Below are 20460 nucleotides of genomic sequence, written 5' to 3'. Positions count from 1 at the left end.
GGCAGCCGGATAGCGCGGTCGGAACAACCGATTTTCGAATACTACGCATACCGACAGACGAGAGAGAACTGTTTCTATTTAACTCTACTACCTTCCCTACACTTGTTCAGGTTCCCTAACCCTGCCTAGTTCAAATTACATTCGCCGTTTCGTCCCAACCGGTTCGCAACCGTTTCGTCATTTCGCTCAATTATCGTATCGTTTTTCTTCACCGACAATGGAGTATCTAATACAACACATTCACAATAAATATATACTTATATTATCAAATATCAATGTAAAATTTTTGTGCCAACTGTTTAATAAGATAAGTCTCCGCTCCGCGAAAAGTTAAATAAATTAGAGGCAAACATTTCAGAATACAATAAAATTTTCAAGTCACAAGCGACAAAATTGACATACCTCCCACATAAATAGAATCTCATACATAAGAATGTAAACAGATAACAAAACGTTAAAATTCGACAAAATTGACATATCTTCGGCATAAATAAAACCACCTCATACATAAGAATGTAAACAGACAAAACGTTAAGGTTCATGTAATTTCATGTAGGTTTTATTTTGACGCGGAATTTTAATGTATATAGGAAATAGGCTCAATGATATTAATAAATAGTTTCTGTAACTCTTTCCGTTAGTTTTGAGCTTTCTGCAATATCTGAACGAAATGTCTCGGAGTAATTTCCCATTTAATTCAAATTGTAGAAACGTTCTTTACGATTTTACGCATCGCAGCGTCAAAAGGTAGGAATGTGTTTACACTTCAAAGAGAAGAGAGAACGAAGAGAGCGTGTACGAAAAGCGTCGTTTTACCCACGCGATACAAAAGCGCAGAATATAAGAACGTACAAGGGACGATTCTCCGAAGGCTTAGAATCTTTTTGCGACATTTTTACAAACATTCGTATAGTTCATACATCGCGTGAATAAACGGAGCAGATTTATTAGCGAACGCGCGTGGCCTCCCGTTTTTTCACGGCTGATCGAGAAGCGCGTTCGACCGCATGGTTCGACCGACTCGTTACCTCGTGACATTTTTATCGGTCCGGCGGCATTTTCAGACGCGTCGTATCGCGTCGCGTCGCGGCGGTGGACGACAATGAAGTGTGTGACTCGTATGTTCGAAAATAGAGAGGCGCCGCCGGCCTGTTATACGGAACTGCTACGCGTTCCAAGACGAAGACGAAGACGAAGACGACGACGGAGACGAAAACGAAAATGAAGACGAAGATGAAGAGATGGAGATGGAGAGACGAAGACTGAGATTACGACGGACGACGACGACGATGCTTATCATTATCCACCTTATCGGTAGGGCATTACGTAAGCGTCGCCCACGTCATTCGTATAGTAGCTATAGGGGCTCCGTGGGCGCGTGCGAAAGGAGAGGGCGGTTCGGAGAGCGTGCAGGAGGGTACCCGTGACGTGATCCATGTGCAGCTTGTGGAATCATGCAGAAACGCTCGAAAGAGTTCAAAATATGGAGGAATCAAGGGGTGTGGGTCGCACCGACGGATATGCAAGAATTAATAGAGATATAACCGGACGAAAAAAAAACTTTAAGGATGAGAAAGCGGATTACACATACTCCGTAAAGGCAAATGGATAACATTCGATTTTTGCGAGCAATTATAGAGTCGATTTTTATATTGTCTAAATATACTTCCTCGTGCTGGAGCACGGATTAAAATTTAAACAAATTTTCAATGAGGAGTGTGCCCAGAGGTCAGACGTATTTAAAACTGTCATGCTTCACATGTCAAATATATATTTTTGATCGTACGGGAGTTCGTGAAAAAATTTGATCCAGTAATTGTAACGATTCAACGAGAATACCAGGAGCTTTGAAATCGATTATCTTTACACGCGATATTTTTATATATTTTTTTTTTTCACAGATCCCTCAAAACGAAACGGGAATTCCTGCACTTTGTGTAAAATGTAATTGGAATACAGCAAATTCTTTCCAGTTTCACTTTCGTGCCTCCGTTGCTCCAAAGCTATACGGAAGATTTTGCATTTTTATTTATTACGTTTTAAACGTAAAGAGCCGCGACATTCGCGGCGCAACTGAGACGAACGCGGGTTTAGCATTCGCGACCGTTGCGATGATCGGCGTGAAGAATTCGCTCGCGTTCGCTATTCCTTCGGATTATGCAGTCGCGAGCGCTCCTCTCCTCACGTACGTCTCTCCACGTCGACGACGCTCCTCTGTCGAGCCCTCTCTCTCTCGAGAGCGCGCGGCGCCGCTGACAACGTCGGCGCTTGCGAATCCGCGGCGTACCCTACTGCGCAGATTCCGTGTCACGCGGTTGCTCTGTACGTCGCGCGGAAAACTTCGCAGTCCGCGGTCGTTCGCTTTCGCGCTCCTTCGTCGCGCGAGAAGCGCCGTCGGAATTGCGTCGCGTTTGAACCGCGGAGCACCGCACACACACACACGCAACGTGCGAGAGGCGCAGGCCGAAGACCTAAACCGCGCAGATCGCTCACCTTTCTTTCTCTCTTACTCCGTCGCGTTAATCGGATTAGGGCTTATAACGCTCTCACCTCTGTCACTCGCGCGTTTCTCCCCGGTGTCCTCCGCTCGGATCTCCGATCCTCCGATGCCCCTGGATGTGACGGCGATTCTCCCGCTCTCGCACCGCTTTCTCGACCCGCTTTCGTAAACTTCGCGAGTCAATCATCGCGCGTCATCGGGTGTCACTCCGCGCTTGCGATTGCCATCTTTTTTTTTTCACGCGCGGCACGTGTCCTCTCGTGTTTTCTCTCTCTCTCTCTCGCTCTCTCCTCTCTTTCGCGCGCGCGCGCCCGAACGTCATGACAATGTATCACATCGCGAAATCGCAGCAATATGCGGAACCGACTGTTGTAATTGCCCGTTTCCACCGAGAAACGTGGTATTCCCCGGCGAATGACAGCGGAACACATCGGTCGATCCATGTCGCGTGATCTCCCACGTCTTCCCCGCGTCGCCGAGTGTTTTCACTTATTTCGACGAGCGCGGACGAGCGATCGGCGAAAAGACGCAGAACGACGTGCGGCTAATGCGCGATACGCGACGGACTCGCGTGCGCAGAAGCGAGGCGCGCAGCCGACAGACGCAATTCGTGTCGACTAGAGAACGGCAGCGGTAACAACGTCGACGACGACGATGACGATGACGACGGCGACGGCGACGACGACGACGGCAGCAGTGGTGGCGCTGGCACACATACACACACACACACACAGCCGTCGTGGCCTCTCTCGTATTGCACACTGGGTGGCCCGGCTTAGCACACCGCGCGGTTAAAATGGCCGCGCGAGTATGTATCTCGTTTTCTCTCTCTTTCGCCGTCTCTCTCTTTCCCGCCGCGTGTCTACATCATCTATCCTCGGTACGGGCAACGACTCGACACCATCGTCATCTTCATCATCGTCATCGTCGTTGTTGTTGTATTGTTGTTGTTGCATTGTCATTGCATTCGCGGAAACCACGTCGTGAACTAGCGCGAGATAAATGCGGGACGTTGAAGGAAAGAAAAAGGAGAGGCGAGAGAAGGCGGGCGGACGGGCAGGCGGACAGGCGTGCGTGCGTGCGTACGTGTGCGCGCGCGCGCGCGCGCGCATGCGAACGCGACGGCAATGCGTACGTACATAATACGGCGGCGAGTATAGTAGTAGACACGCGCGAGAAGCCGCGTGGGACTGTGCCGCGAGAGCGGACGCCGCGCCGTGCCGCGCCATGCCGCGCGCGCGTCGACGGAACGGCCCGAGGAGATGCGACGCAAGCGTGCCGGGAACGCCACGACTGGCCATCGCCAGAACTACGAGAGTAAATAGCGGGCCGACGACGGTGGGCCGCTGAAGGGAACAGAGAGGAGAGAGAGAGAGAGAGAAAGAGAGAGATAGAGCGAATGGGAGGGGGAGGGAGGGAAAGTGCGTACTCGGAGCGCGCCCGCTCCGACCGAGCGAGAAACGCGAAAAGGGGAACGGAGGGGACAGGGGAGGCCATCTCGAGAGTGCGTCGGGCCAAGTGCGCGAGTGTCGTCACATCCGGTATTCGGGGTGGCGCTGTACCGGGACCGACGCAAGACGTACACGTGTGAGTGCGTACGCACGTACATGTGCACATACGCGTGCATATATACATACATACATATATACATCATACATACGTACGTACGTGTGTATGCGTGTACACGCGTATGCGTGCCGCGATAAAAGCGGCCGTGGTGCACACGTAACCGACGCTCGTGCGTGTCTGCGAACTGCCGCGGGTAGGGTGGAGAGCGAGTACGGCGTAATACGATGACAACGCGACGGCGACGATGAGGAGGAAGACGAAAAAGACGACGAAGATGACGACAAAGCGACGAGTTCCGTGCGAATAAAGAGGGCTTGCGATTTTTTTTGTAACGCGAAAATTTTGCATCGGCGTAAACAACATCCCGCATCGCGAAACAATCGGGCGGCCTCTTCCCCCTCCCCCTCTTCCGTCCACGCGCATCCTTGCTCCGTAACATGAACAGAGGAATGCGGTATCGGCGATCAGAGAACATTGAATTTGCTACATCCCAAATGGACCTTCGCTTTGAAGCGTGCGTAAATATTGGCGCGGGAGTTACACACAATCGCGTCTTTATAGAGCGAGTAAAAAGGGAGACGAGTAAAAGGGGATACATCAGCATACTTTTCTGAATCTTTAATATATCGCAGAACTCTACCGTACGCTTGAAACTTTGAAACGCGCGACGCCTTCATAAACTTTCTGTGTGTATTTTCTTCCCGGAGCTGTCACGCGCCTGTCAATTGCTCCGGGAGAGGAAAAGCTTGAATATGAAGCTTATAACTACTTTTCTCTTTACAAAAAGCAAATATAGAAATGTTTTTCGCGATCAAAAATTGTTTTTAATATTTATCGGAGCTTTAATGTCCCGACTCGGCATATTCATCCTTCGAAATTGCAAATTGGCGGCACGGTGACGATTATGACTGGTAATTAATACAATTGAAAAATTGAATACCTCGGAGTTATTGTCCATTATTGGTGTGGGAAATTCCGACCATTTTGTTGCTCGGAATTATCGCGGATTATTGTCGATGAAAGACCTTGAATGTTTCGATGGCCTATATGCGGTCACGTGGTTGGCGACATCGCGAACACGCGGCAGTTACCGTTCGCGAGAATCGATTCGATTAGAGCGAAACGTTCAACTCTTTTCACCTCACCGAAGCCTTTCAATTAGGGCTGCCTATCGACGCTTCCGATGCTAAATAAAAAAGTATCGACGCTTTTTCAGATATATGCTTGAGGATGTATTCTATATCGATTTTATTCCCCAATTAAATGTATGCGGTGTGTGTGTGTATAATTTTTTAAGATATTTAAAATATATCCTTAAATTATTCTTAACATATTTTATATAAATTATTTAATTTAATTATATTTGTACATCTCGCGTCGTTAATAATAATAATAATAATAATGTATTAAGCTGTTTCATTAATAAAGTCGAATTTTTCTTTAAATATTTCTTCAGACGTAACATTAGTCTAAATTCTTGGTTCCACGTTTCTTTCCCTACAATTTCAAATCTTTTTATTAAACTCTATGAATTTTCAATTTCTTACACATGACATCTGTAAAGATTTGTCTTCGTGCCAAGTTTACGATTAAAATGGCTAACCGTACACCCCAGCAGACGTGTAGGCGTCCTAGAATCATCCCCGTGTGATCTCGTCGCACGAGATCGTTTCGCGATGACGTTCGTTGATGTCCGGACGACCGCACGAAGATTCGTTTCCTCGTCGATGCCGCTAGTTATTATTGTTCTCGATGAACGACCTCGGTGCTCGTGGCTTCGACGTAGGTAGGTAACGTGACGCGTGACGTAGACCCGTTGCGGCCCGCTCGCGTCGACAGACGTCACGCGTCGTCGTGGCGACTGAAGCGATTCTTGATAATTTGACTTTTTAACGAGTCTCTCATCGACGCAATTCAGGATTTGTAGTTCGGTTCTTTGCAATGGGCATGTCGAAAGATAAAGATAAGACGCGAAAGATCGTGAATGACCCGGTTGACAATTGGACTATACAAAATTTCTTTCTTTTTCTTGCTAAATAAAAAAAAATATATATATATATATATATATATGTGTGTGTGCATGCTTCACATATTTATTTCGAGTATTGATCAAACGTTATAAAAAATTATGATTATAAGTTAAAATGAAGAATTTAGAAATTATATATCATCAATAAGTAATGATTGTCAACTTCAGTAACTAGCATATAGTATGTGTAATATACATATTTTAATAAAAAATTAAAATATCCAATTGCTATTCTCAGGTTAAAGATACAATACTGCATTTTACTTTTCGCTTGTTTTGCCTTATGTCTTGTTATGCGTATGACGTTTGCATCGCGACGACCTGCGTACATAATGTCGTTAGTCGCAACTGCGATACGTCTGCGCTGATTAAACAAAAAATTATATTCCGCTCGATAGCACAATTTTACTTTCATTTAATTTAATTCTACTTTTATTTATTTGCTACCCTAACATTCATTTTTCCTCGAAACTTCCGTTGCACGCACATTTTTCAGAAAACATTATTGGAAGGATCTGCAGTAATTAGGAATAATTCGCGATCAAGTTGGTCAATATAAATTTGTCACAAACCACAGGAAACATATCTATTTCAATACAATTATTTTCTGACTTCGCGACGTCATCGACTTTTCCCAGAAATCCTCTCATAGTTTTGACATGAGTAGAAGAGCAAAAAATGGAATTCGCGAGAATTCGTTGACAAGATCGTCGTGAATGAAAAGGAGAATTTCCTATTTAAGAACAAAACTGGTTTTATAGTTAGTCACTACAAGTGAATCACAAATTTTCTTAAAATCTCGCTCGAGTGACTCGTAATCTCAATTTCGCCGAACTTGAGAATAGTAATATCATGCAAACATATAGTAAAGCTACGTTACGAAAGAATGAGTTGATCTATACGCGTGATATAATGTCACAAGATCGCGAGTTCTGTGATAAATAGGTGAATGGTGCTTCCAAGTATTCCGATGATTCAAGAATCACCTCTTACGTACGAACAGAGCAATTCGACTGAATTACTATTGGATTACTGGTGGATGACCAACAGAAAAATCAACGTAGGTTAACGATTTTATCTTTACGAACGAGTGCATGAATGAAACGCGAATGGCATTTTGAATGACTGTTGTTCTAGATCAAGTTGTTTAAGAGCTTCCGAAGTACACAGTACACGATATAAATAATTATATAATAGCGGACGATAACACGCCTTATCCAAATTTAGGTCGCTAAACGAATAATCTGTTTGTAGAATTAGCAGAATGTTTTATGAACGATAACAATGTTATCAATTTTGACGTATTCGAGCGAGACTTAAAGATATCTAATTTGATGATCCTGTGTGCATCTCTTCGAGTTTCGCAATTAAATTCGCGCTAACATTTTGCAAGTTAACCTAAGACGGAGGTGCTTTACTCAAGTGCAGTTAGAGAAATATCGTGGTCGGCGCAAACCACAAATAATTCCCCTTATCTGCGAGATACATACTTTCATGACGCGAGTGAATCGCGCGATAACGTCAAACCCGCCTACGCGTTTACAATTCGATGCCATTTTATGACAGCATCATCGTGGATGACGTTAATTGTAATTGTCGTCATACGACAACTATTTGATCATTTGGTTTGCAAAAAAAAAGAACTTTGCATTATCGTCACTTTAGGAATAACGATTGTCATATATTAGTAGAGAAAATATAAAATATGATACGTATAAAAAAACCACAATTGCTATTTAAGCGATACAATTATCCTTTTTATATCCGACAAAACTATACATTAACAAAACTTTAAAACAAAACTTTAGAACAATAATACTGTAAGAAATAGTTAATTTTTCCGGACCTTTTTTTTGTACAATCGCACAATTCGAGACAAGCCTTTTTCCTTCTCTAAATAAAGATTTAGACTTTAACATCAATTACTTTCGAAACATAAATAATCCGTCTTGATCATATTTTGAGCAATGCCAAATTTACCAGAAGAAAATTTCAAACAAAATTATTTTTGCGGTTGAGGAGTTATTTTTATGGACACAGCTTTCGAACGCATGTTGTTTGTCGTAATCAACTATACGGTTCAGAACGTACAATTCGCTTATTAATGATGCGAAGCGCGGAGAGGCGAGAGAGAAAAAAGACGAAAAATCATGAACGGGCCATACGCAGGAGGACGACGATGGCTGGGCGGAAAGGAAGAGAGTATTTTTAGCGATTACACATTGTTTTGTTGACTGCTTCGGGCGACATTGAATCGCGTGCTCTCGCTGAAGACCTGCGTACGGTTAACGCAGTGAATCTTGTGCGTATACTTTACTTTACAAATTACACAGCACTTGTAATTTCACGAGAGATCTTGATAAGTTTACCGAATAAGTCTTTTCTAAGAGTGAAGCAGATAGAGTACGAGAATTCCAGAAGATTGAGTAGAAGTATATAAATATCGAATTATACTTCCGCGTTTTTCGCTTTTTTTCTAATAACTTCTAAAATTACTTAATTGATGAAATTAACTGACATAATAAATACGAACGTGACAATTTTTTTCGCACAATAAAATAATTACTTCTATTTCTCATTTTCTATTAAAGTGGTAAATATCATGTTAGTGGTTGAATCGAAAGTAAATTGTTGAACCGTGAAATAAAGATGTTAACGTTGATAACAGAACCTAAAAATAAATCACAAATTTTTGAAAGACGGTATTCAAAGTCCCTGTAATCTGTCATTTGACAATATGTACCTTTAACGTACTCGTGCGATTAGAATTTCAGATATATTGTTAGTAGACTAATTAGAATTGTATGAGAAATTACCGAAAGCGTACGAACATATCTGTATGTGCGTAGCGTAATTCCCGAGTGCTCGGCCTGTTTCTCTACCCTTGCGTTTCGTGCCTCGTGACGCAGCTGACCTTACGCGGCACGGTTCACAGCATCGCGACCGTTTTCTCAGATAACGAATTCATTCACAACGGGCGACAACGACGGCGATTCAAGCTCGACCAACCGGTACGGCGTGACCTTACCGCACGAAGAAACTCGCGAACCAGAGACGGCCGTGGATACTTGATAAAAAATATCGATACACTTCTTTCGTCTTCTTGACGTCAATAGCAATATTACGAATGTGAATCGATGCTTTTTAACAATAGTCAAAGGAAACGATACTAAAATAATTTCATCTCTACTCTTCCGTGTCAACGTATTTTTCTCCTTTGAATCGCTAAAATTACAAAATAAATGTTTACAAATGCGAACGTTTAACGAGGAGGAATAAAGGAATGATAAATGGAAAAAGGAAGAGTATATTGAGATGAGAGTAATATACCACGTCTGTATCTGTATGGCGGCGGAGCAGGAAGGAAAGGAAAGAAAGAGAGAGCAGTCGATGCGACCCAAATAACACGAACTCCCACGTACAAACCGCGACCAACGCATTCACTTTCAACGTCAGTGAATAAGCGTGCCGAGATTGTCATTTATAGGCCACCAAGCAAATTCGACAAAGGAACCCAAATTTTTTGATTTAATAAACTGTTACTCACGTTTTCCAAAATGATGAAATCGCGCGAAAAATCCAAAAAATTTTCTACTTCTGAAGACTTACCTGCAACAAAAAAAAGAATAGAAAATCGATGTTAGTTGCGTAAAAAAAGGATAAATATTGATAAAATAAAAATTTCACGATAGAATCTCCAATCGTCCGATGAAAAAAAAGAGATATGTACGAGGGGCCGTTAAATCTTCGTTGAAAAATAAATAATTCTCGTGCGGAGAAACGTAGAAGGACTCACTCATCCATTATTAACATCGCTAGCTATTCGCAAGGATTTTCTTTTCAACATTTGTCGGTCGCGTTTGCGGAAGACCGATTTGGCAGGAGGCGTATTTGGCATCGATGTTGCAGCCGGCGTGCCAGCTTGTCGAGATCAGGACAATGATCTCGTGTCATTGTCCGATAGTCCAGCGTCCTCCGATCTCTTTTTGATAATTTCACAATCATCAAGCGATCCTGTCCTGATATGCTATAGCATCTGGATCGATTCTAGATCCAGATCTAATCCTCGCTCCTCCTTTCGGAGTAAATAAAACGAGACATATTTGTTGCAAGTCAATTAAGGGTCTTTAATATATCAATCATTTCGGATTATGTGATTAATTGCGAGAAAATAGATAGAAACAATTTTTGCAATTCATTCTGTTACAATAAAGCTGAATAATAATCAGAGAAGTGATAGTGATCGTAAAAACGTATAAGAAAATCTACGGGTGGTTTGAACAGATTTTTTTTTCTATCCTTGCAAGTCCGCTTTATCGAATCGGCACGATGTGATTGATGAAAAATTATGTGCACACGAACGTGGAAAAACGGAGCGCGTACAACTCGCTTCCGCGATCATAATCCAAGATGGATAGGTATCGAAAACCCTTTCAACTGCTAATGACACGTTTGATTAAATATCGATCGAAGTTTTTTCCCATTATCGTTACCGTGTGCTATGTGTATGTGTGTTACGAATGGATTCGCTCATTAAGGATACCCTGTAAGTATATAGGAAAGCATCCGAAGGCTCGTGCATCTGTCACCTGGCGCTGCCATGCTTCCCTCAGCGCGTGTCCTGACTCACTCAATAATTGCGCAACGTTCACCGTCATCTTCATTATGAGTCACCGTCATCGTCCTACAAGGAGCTCAGTCATCTTATGCGCTGGCTAATTATGTGTGAGATAGAAAAATTCGTGTCTCGCGACTAATTTAATGTCCCCTGCCCTTCCCGTTGAAACGAGAGAAGGGCTATCCAGTCTCGTGCTATGTGTCTCTCGGATTCTTGCCATGAAATTTATATAACTCGCTATGCTATAAGATATCGCTATTTGGAAAAAATCTTAATATTGTTATAATTTTTTTTTTAAATTATATCTGGGTGATGTCAGAATGATTAAAATTTTATTTGTTTTCTCGTGAAAAAAACAAACTTTTGCTGACAAATCTAATTATAACTTTTTTATAAAATTATTTGTAGATTTATTGGTAGATTAGTGTTTAATTTTGATTTTCAAAATAACACCTGGATTTTGAGGTACGATTTAAAGAGTATTAAATGTTCGTGAACAAGTATGGAATAGATAAAAACACGCATCATAATTAAACGCAATGTGCGAGAGTACATTGCATCGGCTACTTAATATTGTCCGCCAGCTAGGGAGGAACAGGGGGGGGAGGAGGGAGAAGCGGAATGGCTCGCGAAGAAAGCCCAACACACGCCGAAGGGTTGGCCAGAGTCGAAGGTGATGGAGTGAGAGGCCGGAGAGAACGAGGATAGACGCGGAGGAGTAGGAGAGCGGAGACAGAGAGGAGGAAGATGGAGACAGAGAGGCTTAAGCAGGGGGCAGCAGGTGATGCGCCAGGTGGAGGACGATGGCGCGTGCGCCGTTTTGCCCCCCGCCTTCCGGTCACGTGCCCGGACTCCACAACCCCTCGCTCCATCTCGCTCTTTCTCTCTCGTCGTGGTAATCTTTTTTTTTTTTCGTTCGGTTTCTTCCTTTTTTCTAGAGCCGTCGACTAAGATACTTCGGCACTTTCGTTCGGCCCGGGCATAATAAGTGGCAATACGTAAAAAATGTAAATGCGCTACGCATCGAACGGCCACGCGACTCTTAACGATCGTGCCGAAATTCCGGCGGCGTATATGTATATATCAAGCAACCCCGCATGCAACTTATTTGAGAAATTACGTGCAACATTACGAGAACAAAATTGTGAATTACTTACAAAGATATTTAAACAAAATTATTATCTTCCGTTAAAAAGGATAATAAAATTAGCTTTTATTGCGAGGTAAAATTGACGCGCGCGCCGTTTATTGCATCTTTTCTTGCGAGCAATCCCGTCGATTTACCGCAATACACCGAAATAAACGCGCCTGTGGCGAAACGAGAGGCTTGTTTTCCTGTTGCGCCGCGGCTTTTGGCGGCAATATGCGTTTCTTGCTTCGCCGGAGACTTAGCAGAACCGACAGATGCCAGTCGGACGGAAAAAGTAAAAAAGAGCAATGTGGATGGGGGATGAGCCTCCGCTGCTCGCACGACTGTCTGCGCGGTGTCGATTATCTTTTGTATTTATTTGGCCGGGCTTTTATTGCTCTTACTCGTTCGCCTCCTCCTCTCCACGGGCTCGCCTTCTCGCTCTCTTTCGCTCGACCGCGAAAGCACGTAGGGCGTACGAACGGACAGGAAGTCAGATAACCATCGACCCTTACGCCTGGCGTCTTCGTGAAACGAGCCCTCCGTCCGAGAGAGATTCCTTCTCGCACTCTCGAACTCATGGCACTCGCATAAACGCGTGCTCGGGGCATCGAAAATATTTATCGGACACGCGCTGTCTAGCAATCCCCACGAAAGTCGACGGATAATTTTATGCAATATACATATATACATACATTGCATTTAAATATGTGTAAACATGTGTAATTCATACTTTTAGCACATCATAAATCAAAATAAGTTATTATTGTATCGACCTAACGGTTCAAGTATATTTTAAAGAAAGTTTTCGAGAACAGTGGGATACATTTCTAAAAACTGGAGCATACAAAATAATCTATGACATAAAAAGAAATATTCAAAAATATTTCTATATGAAAAAATACGATCAATAATCTGTAGAAACAAAAATAAAACAAAGCAGAATATAGTTAAATATTTTTCTGTCAAGAATTAAGAAACTAAATTCGAAATGTTCAAAAAATTGCGGCGTAATATTGCGTTTTAATCAAATTTTCGCGAAGACGAAACAGGCTCAATAGTGCTGGAAGATGATCCGTAAACCAGAGGAGGGTGCGGGAAGTGAGTCTATATACCTTGTATACAGACATGCGATGCCTGCTGGATAACCACGTGGCGCGTGTGTGTCAGCTGCGATACGAACGACGGTAACCCGGGTTCCTGTCAATGCCGTTTGTACGCGCGTGAAGGAAGCTGGCACGAGCGGTTGCTCCTTCGTCAATTTCTTTGCCGAAAAAGAGAGAGAGACAGACAGCGATAGACAGAGCGACGATGAAAAATCGAGAGCGTCCACAGGCGGAGTGGAGAATGGGCAGAGAGTCGAGCAATGAGAGGGAAAAGGTAAGAAAGTAGGTGTACTGGCGGCGTACACGCAACCTGGCTACCTGCACCTACCTAATCTAAATTTCTCGGTTCCACCCATAGGGCCCATCGGGCCCAGCACCCCGGAGCGATACACGCGCTGCTACGCGGAAAAGGGAGGAGGAAGAGGGAGGAAAAAGGTGCACGGCACTAAGAAATCACTTCATCGCGGCAGATGCTACCGCGAGGTGTAGGGAAGAGGGCAGGGAGCGGGAGAGAAAGGTAACTCGGCCTGATTTTATTTTTTATTTTTTTCTTATCGTGACACGCTCGTGCCGGGACTCGAGAGTACCCGCCGCGGCGATGGGGAAAAGTGCATTTATTTTTCCCGGTTTGATATCCGTGAAGAGAGGAATAAATATATATTCCATATCTCACAGAATAGATAAAATATTTCAGTCAAGATACATGGATATAATATACGCAAAATTATGTGTCGAACTTCCGTTATAATTTTTAATATTCAGCGTTAAATATTCTGAGCTAATTAACTTAAACTTTTAATTAAAATTTTGCAAAGATAAATACGAATAATTTAATCTGTACAATATTGTTATATATTTTTTAAATCTTCAAAGTTCAATTGATAAAATGCTCACATTATTTTTCATTGCTCATAAAATTGTTTTGTATGTAGTTACGTAAATTTTATTACAAGAAGATATTCAATAATTTTCATTTCTCATAGTTTCTCATATATTAATTGTAACGCAGTTACATCTCATGTTAACCGAGTTTAGAGAGGATGGATCAATTCGATATTGGCTGCAGAATACATTCAAATTTTACAATTGTGAAACGTCCAAAACATAATGCTAGTTCTCGGATGTGCGTAACCTCATCATTATCGATAGGGATCATTAGCTACGAATGAAGGTAGTCGCGTGCTCGACATCAATAAACGGCGTACAAGGTGTTTTCGAGAAAGAACTTGGACGTACATGTCCATCAGCCTGGCTATTTCTTAAAAGAAACATTAAAACGATACCTTTCGTACACAGGGAGCTGTCCCGTAATCACTATATTTAAGGACTATTTTGGCGGTAATGAAGTATGTAATGTACAATCATCAGCATCTGATACCTGAATCCTGCTGTTAATTAAATAATGACGAAAGCATTAAAAGATAAAGATGCGTATATGATAAAGAGGATAGAATTCACTTAAGGGATCGATTCAATCGTATAATTTTCGCAATGTAGTCTTTACCTTCCTTTTCAAACGTTCATCGACGACTTATATTAACATTCTGAATACACGATTTGCGTTCGTTTATTATATATTATCCTTTTGATCTCATCAACGACTTAGATTATCATTCTGAACACACAATTTGCGTTAGTTTATTATATATTATCTCGAAAAGAGATAATAAAATATTTCTGAGTAGATATATCCTGCACGTGGTAAGATGTGACACTTACTCCAGTTCAATTAGTAACATGCGATATGATCAAATTATGCGTGTTACAGCAGTTGATTGAAATAAAAGATTCCATTAGTAGACTCATTGAAAATATTGATAATTTCTGAGCTTTTATAACAACATATTTTTCTTTTATCAGAGGAAAGCAAAGGCTTACAATAAATTATATTCTATGTTGCCTCATTAATTCCGAAATGAAGCTGTATTTGAGAAAAATTTATGGCATATATATTCAAGATAATGTCAACAACGATGAAAGAGAGAGAGAGAGAGAGAGAGAGAGAGAGAGAGAGAGAGAAAGATGAAAGAGCAAATGGATAGAGACGTAGGAGGGGATGGAGCAAAAGGCAGGAGAAAGAAACGAGTGAGGAAGCGGGAAGGAAACTGAAGGAAACACATGCCGTGAAGGCTCGTGCCACGACGATCTAAGGCGTATCTCGCGAGCAGTTGCAGCTGCCTCACCGCGCGCGCGAGGCACAGCCGCAGCACAAACCGCCCTGTCGAGAGAGTCCCTCTCCTCCCCCCATTCTCCGACGCGTCTCGACGCGTCGCGTTTCTCGACCTACGGGGCACGCGGCGCGGCACCGGAGGGGCCCACTGCGTCCTTAAAACGAGCCGTCGTCCCCGGGCACCTTCCCTTCGCCGCGTCCGAGTTCCTTCCCGAAGTCTCTCTCTCCTTCTCTCTCCCCCAAAAACCCCGCTACCGATTGCGCGCCGTACGAGAGGTGCCGGTCGAAAGGTGGTTAGACGCTTCGAGGGGGAGAGGGTGGGACACACTTCGCACCTGGACTTCTTCCTTCGTAGCGCGTGCAGAAACGCGAACGTGCATGACGGCGGCGATTGGCCTCTCTTTCTGTTACCCTCTCTCTCTTTCTCTCTACCGCAGTCTCCCCGTGCCAACGGCAATTAAGAACCTGCCGCGCGATTGTCTTCCTCCGGGTGCAACAGACTGACTCATACCACTGTAACTCACTGTAACCCGCAGTGATGCGATCAACGGTCTTACAGACGGATACTCTTTTAAAGTAAAACACGAATTTCCCTCTAAACTACATATTTTATTGCATACTTTGATAAAACGTAAAGTCTAAGAAAAGATAATTTAAAATCAACTTCCCAAAATAAACTAAATCCATCAAATGTTTCAGAAGATTCAAAGTAAAAAAATTATTATAATTTTCAAATAAATTTTTATGCGTTTGTCGTCAATCCGTTGAAGGTGGTGTGGGTGGCAATCGCAAACACCCGTTACACCGATATATTTTGGTAGCGGAGTGGCGAACCGAGAGGAAGAGAGAGAAGAATAAAAGTGAAAAAAAGAGAGCGCCAGAAGCTGTATGCCTCGTTGGACAAATTCGATCGTTGTCGAGCATTTGACAGCGATTGGGCAGAGATATATTCAGTTACCGGATTTAACGCGAGCCTAGCGTCGTAACACGATAACCAATCGCCTCGCCTCTGTTCTTTTTCGAAGAAGGACCGGCCGTGGCGTTGAACCCCGTCTAATATATCAACGAATCAACTATAATATTATGCGAGAAATCTTATCAAACATCTCGAGAAAGTATCAAACAAAATCTCTCAAAAATATATTATATTATTTTCAATCATATTACGAGTAAAGACAAAGAAAAAAAAGAAACGGCAAATAAATTTAGAAGTTTATTAAAGTTAAAATGTTAAAATGCTCGACTTCCGTTAAATCTTATACGTTAAATTTTGAATATATAACATTTGCAATATCCAAGTATCATCATATAAGTTTTCATTTAGTGGTTCATCCATCGGACAAAGGTAAACCGCGCGAATTTCCTAATTAGCGACTTGACGCTTCTCTTTGTGTTGCGTCTCTCAGAAGCTCTAAGTGATACTCAAAATAACTGTCTAAAGTTTTTTTCCCCGTCCTGGTCTCCCAAACTTCTTTTATTTCCGAAAGTGACTCTCAAATGGTACTCGTAACCACCAGTTTTCCAGGATAGCCGTTGATAAAAGGTTCGGTCGAGCTATTTCATCCTCTGAGAGGACCGGGAGGATGAAATAGCCCGAGAGTTCCGTCAGTGCGACCAAGAGAGAAAAGTAGAAAGAGATAGCGGAGAACGAACACCATGAAGAAACACTTAGTTGCCGTGTTTAATGCACGTCAAAAGGCTTTCGTCGTCGTCGTCGTCGTCGTCGTCGTCGTCGTCGTCGTCGTCATCGTCGCCGTCGTACTTCTCTCTGGGGAAAGTTCTTTAACGTTGTCCCAATCATGAAACGTTTGCGAAATAACCGATGAAAGATGTTGATCCTAGTATCGTAGTAACGTAATTAAAAAGAAAAATATCGCGAATTCGTCGATGTCAGCTTAACGTTATCAGGAAACGCGGTGAAATCATGCCTTCCTTTAACAGGATCATTCACTTTGATACTACTTTTACCTTTAATACATATAACTTATCTTATACTGTATACTGATATTATCTTACATTGTAGCGATAAATTTATAGAATCAGTGTCTATTACTAACGTTGGTCATTAATTGTGAAATATGACTGCACTATTTCATACGTCATTTCTACCGAGCAATAATAGCGAATATTTTTTCTGCTAGACAATACCTCGATTTATTGCATGGAAACGTCATGGAAAGTCAAACGATAACGGACAAATAATTATGTAGTTCAATAATTAAATGCATATATTGACAAATAGGAACTCCTTTTCCCTTTCACGCTCTTAAAATCTTCGAATTAAAGTTCGCGTTCGATAAGTAGTGCGCCGGAATTGAGAGGAAAATCGGCAACATCGTTGCAAGAACGCTCTTCGAAGAGATCGTTATTGGGGGTCACGTAGATTACTCCGGGGTGGGCGTCATTTCCGCGTGGGCGTGTGCCGCTCCAAGGGGATGAACAGGGGAAACGACGACAAGGACGACGAAAGGGAGTGTGATTATCCCTCTCACGTTGCTCTAGGATTAGACTCGTCGATCGCGTCAGACACGACAGCTGCAGTGAATTTTTGAAATTCTAGATGGTGTTTATTTCCTACAATCTTCCGGTGAAACTATAGAACGGCGCCGTCATAATCTCGTTATCAAACATATCAACTGTCTGAGACAGATTCCAATTTAAACCGCATTAAGTAAAACTGCTGATTCTTGTGCTCGTTCATTATATTATTTATTTTCAGTGTTTTAAATGACTATGTTAATTTGTGATCCATACACACATTTTCATATTAATTTTCTATATTATGAATATATTTCTATGTTTTTAGAAATATAATAAAAAAATAATGTTTTCCATTCAATGCAAATGCGTCGCTTGAATTTATTCCTACAAAGTCATCTGCAATTGAACGAAATTCATAATCGTAGCCAGTAGCATAGCTAGAGAAACGCACGCGACGTGTTACAAATCTACATAGACTACGAATTAAACATTACGATTTAAATGGGAGAAATAAAAACGCACAATAGCACGGGGGCATCGTTCGCGCGCGTGTTTGCGAGGGGCGCAGCGTGTAAATTCGCATCTCGAAGCCACAGTGTTCCGAAGGAACGCTGGTCGTCGGTCGCTGCAACTCTCTCTTTTCCTTTCTCTTTCTTTCTTTTTCCCTCTCCTCTCTCTCCCTCTCCCTCTTTCTCGCTTTCCCCGCACACTCGTGTCGGCTGAAGGGCACCCCAGAAGCGGCGAGACCCAGAGGGTGCATCGGAATCGTAGAGGTCCGAGGGTAACAAACGCGAGTAAAATGGATAAAGGCTACACCTGGCCTCCGGATGGTCGACGGCGGCACGCGCTACTCCTCCTCTCCTCCCTCTGTACTCCATCTTTCTCTCTCTCTCTCTCTCTCTTCATTGCTCTTCTCTCTCCCCACGAATAAGTCTCGTTTCTACCCGAGTGTACACACCTGCCCCTCACCGACACGCATGCACGTTGTTACGGCCGTGCGCGCAGCAAGGGTCGTAAATGCACACGGATTACTCCCGGCGATGCCGGTGGTGCGGAGGATGTGGAGAGAGACAGGCAGCCACTGCCGTAACCGGAGTGTAGAGCACCCGAGGCCTTTGGTTTCAAAGATAGGGGGTACCATCGATATCAGAAAGAAACAATACATTTTTAAATTATACCGTTAGATATTTTGAAATTTTAGGACTAACATTCACTTGGATGCTAAAAGTGGTATCAATATTTTATAAATATTGATGAGCTATTGTTATAAAGCGTATTTTTTAATATTCCAAAAATTAATTAAAAGTAATCGAGAGTCTCTTTATAAAATAAAATAATCTGTAGCAGAGAGATTTTCTTTCTTCGTAATTAAAATAATTTTTAGAATGATTTAGAAAGTAATTATCTTTAACTGCTATTTATAATTAACTTTCATGATTGTGTACAATAAACACAATACCTATAAGTTTAATATTCATAATTTTAATGATATTTATTATACTGTATCGTAATAATATTAAATAAATAAAATTAATTTCGTTTTAAAATGTTATATGAATTGAAATATTATAGCACTTGTATTTAAAATAAAATAGTTATGTTTGCGATAATAAGTTTTTCTTTCACTTACAGAAATTTTATTTCGTTGTTATAATATTAAAGAAATTACATATTTAAAAAAATATGTAATTTTTATTTCAAAGAAAGATTAAGAAAAATGTCTTGTGTGCATAAGAACTCCGTTAAAAGTAATCGTCATAATGCTTAATGCATTCAAAACACGGTGATATGACAACAAACAGAAAAAGTTCCATTCTAATCATGCAAAGGCGATATTCGCGTCACGATAAATTTGTTTTTGCATTCACTCATGATAGCATTGATATAGGTAATTCTCTTGTTATGAAGATCGAATGTTTTAATTGACATTTCGAAAAACACCCGGCCCTGCCAACAGAGGAGACGAACGGGACAGACACAAAGCGAGAAGTTGCACGAGAGAGCAAAGACCTAAAAGCCGGCTGCTAGCGGTGACGCGACTGTTTTCGTAGCTGTTTCCGTTGGCGCTACCCTCGCCGCAGCTTCCTCTTCGTTAGCCTCGTCGATCCGGCGATCCCTTAATCCCTCCTTGGTCGGCGCATTGCATCGAAAAAGTAGTCACGCACATTTTTTTCAAGACTCTCTCCAGAACATTTTACAATACCACTCTGCGATAACTCTTATTCGAACAACCGATTGAACTAAAATTTAAATTAAGATTTATTTCCAAATTCTAAACTATAAAATTTTAATTTAATTATAGTTTAGAATTCAGTTGGTAAAGAGAAAAATTGTTCTTTAATAAATAAATATGTAACTTTATAAAACTCTATTTGATTTTTTATTATGCAAACACAAACATATTTATGCATGTGCAATAATTTCATTTTCTCGAAACAATAAGTACCCTCTTTTTTAGATGTAAATGTTTGGGAATGAAATGAATAGCCTGAACAAGCGTGTTATTAGATGTTCGCACACATTCGCGCATGTAAACGAAAAATTTTCACGGAAGGACGCGGCTACGAGCGAGCGAGTAGAGCAATAATCCGGCATGGACGAGTGCGCGTTATTAAAAGTTCACCAGCTTGCGTTTTCTGTATTATCGCGACACCATTAATGAGGCGAGGGGGGCCCTAATGACCATTTTCCGTGGCAGATGTCTAAAGGTACCTATATCATATTGAACGACACGCTGCTCGTCTCGCGCCTCTCTAAGTTCCTAAGAAGTTATTAACGTACGATGGTTACGCCTCCGAATGGAGGCAGAGGCGCGGAAAAAGTACGCGAGCTAGTAGTAGGTAAGACGGGTAAAACGA

General features: G+C 42.0%; 1 protein-coding gene across 3 annotated transcripts in view; it reads right to left on the bottom strand.

Annotated features, from left to right (window-relative positions):
* LOC105456010 (serine/threonine-protein phosphatase 4 regulatory subunit 1-like) overlaps positions 1–20460 on the bottom strand; it is a 127351-nt gene that overhangs the window by 76873 nt on the left and 30018 nt on the right. The window contains exon 1 of one of the 3 annotated variants that reach the window (XM_011699803.1): positions 2551–2754. The exons of the other annotated variants lie outside the window; for them this stretch is intronic. The gene's annotated coding sequence lies outside the window, so the exon portion shown is untranslated. Of the gene's footprint in view, positions 1–2550; positions 2755–20460 lie in introns of those variants that run through there. 3 annotated transcript variants of the gene reach the window in all.

This window comes from Wasmannia auropunctata, unplaced genomic scaffold (assembly GCF_000956235.1).
Source record: "Wasmannia auropunctata unplaced genomic scaffold, wasmannia.A_1.0 LD336106.1, whole genome shotgun sequence".
NCBI classification, from domain to species: domain Eukaryota; kingdom Metazoa; phylum Arthropoda; class Insecta; order Hymenoptera; family Formicidae; genus Wasmannia; species Wasmannia auropunctata.
The sequence above is the reverse complement of the archived record's forward strand: the minus strand, read 5'-3'. Positions and strand labels throughout refer to the sequence as shown.